Below are 1,781 nucleotides of genomic sequence, written 5' to 3' on the forward strand. Positions count from 1 at the left end.
TCTTCCGGTCCAGAATAACATCGGGCCTCTCTTCGTAGCTCAAGTCCGGCTCTAGGGACACTTCTTCTTGATGAATGACGTGTCTTGGATCAAACACGTATTTAATTAAATGTGAAACATGGAAAACGTTATGAACGTTCGCGAAGCTCGGAGGCAACGCAAGTCTATAGGCAATAGGGCCTACTTTCTCAAGTATATTGTAGGGTCTAATACATATCTCAGTTTGAGTTTTCCTCTAACTCCAAAACGATGTACTCCTCTGGGTGGGGAAACTTTAAGAAAGACTTTGTCTCCTACATCAAAATGAATCTCTGTTCGCCTAGTGTCTGCATAAGACTTTTGGCGATCTTGTGCTTCGTTAACTCTCGGTTGAATCTGTCGCACAATGGCGATTATTTCTTAAATGGCTTCTGATCCAAGCACTTCCTCGTTCTCCAACGTCATCCCAAATAAAGCAGGGATCTACATTCTTGTCCATACAAGGCTTTGTATGGAGCCATGGTAATAGTCAATTGAAACTTTTATTATAAGTAAACTCGATCAGGGGCAAAACTTGCTCCCATTGACTTCCTCTATCTAGCACAACAGTTCTAATTACGTCTTCTCAAAATTTGTATAGTTCTTTCGGACAGTCCATCCGTCTGCGGATGAAAGGCTGTACTAAAATTCATTTTAGTACCTAACTCTTTTTACATGCTCGTCTAGAAACGTAAAGTAAATCTGGAATCTCGATCCGATGTGATCATCATCCGCACTCCATGCAATCGCACTATCTCTCGTTTCATACCAAAATTTCATTTTTAAGTCTTGGTACATTTTCGTACCTCCTGGGTGTGCTGTATAAGGGTGTCATGAGCTTCACTCATGATTTCATTTTTCAATTCTTCTCTATCAGGCACACACGTTCTTCCATCAAATAATATGGCTTTGTCTGTCGTTTATTGATAATTCTCCATCTTCTCGGTTCGAATCTTCATTCGTAACCTCTCTATCTTTTCATCCTCTCTTTGAGTTGTGATTATCCTTGACCGTAGGTCAGATGTAACGTTCAGTGTAGCAATCACTATTTCCGTCGTTTGAGGTGGTATCACTACCTCCAATCTCAATCTCGAATTCTTTGATCAAGTTTTCTTCTTGAGTAAGGAAAAATCTTAACTCTCCTTGATTCTTTCTACTCAACGCATCAGCGACAAACGTTAGTTTTTTTCTCGGGGTGATAATTTATCCCGCAATCATAATCTTACACCAACTCTAGCCATCTTCTCTGTCGCATGTTCAGGTCTTTTTGCTCAAAGAAGTACTCGAGACTTTTGTGATTGGTGTATATCTCACACCGTACTCCATAAAGATGGTGTCTCCAAACCTTTGAAGCATGCACTACGGCTGCTAACTCTAAATCATGCATCGGATAATTCATCTTATGCGGCCTGAGTTGTCGTGAGACATATGCAATAACTCTTCCATCTTGCATCAGTACACCTCCCAGTCCATTCTTCGATGCGTCTGTATAGACTGCATATTCTTTGTTCGCCTTTGGAACAGCTAAAACTGGGGCAGTGGTAATTCTCTTCTTCTGCTCTTGAAAACTCAACTCACACTCGTTCGTCCACTCAAATTTAACTTCTTCCTTTAGCAGGTACGTTAATGGCTTAGAGATTTTCGAAAAGCCCTCACTAAATCTTCGGTAATACCCTGCTAATCCCAGAAAACTATGGATTTCATGTAGTGTAGTCGGTGTTCTACACTCTACCGCTCGAACTTTTGCTGGGTCTACTTCAATT

This window comes from Salvia miltiorrhiza, chromosome 1 (genome assembly GCF_028751815.1).
Source record: "Salvia miltiorrhiza cultivar Shanhuang (shh) chromosome 1, IMPLAD_Smil_shh, whole genome shotgun sequence".
Classification (NCBI taxonomy): Eukaryota; Viridiplantae; Streptophyta; class Magnoliopsida; order Lamiales; family Lamiaceae; genus Salvia; species Salvia miltiorrhiza.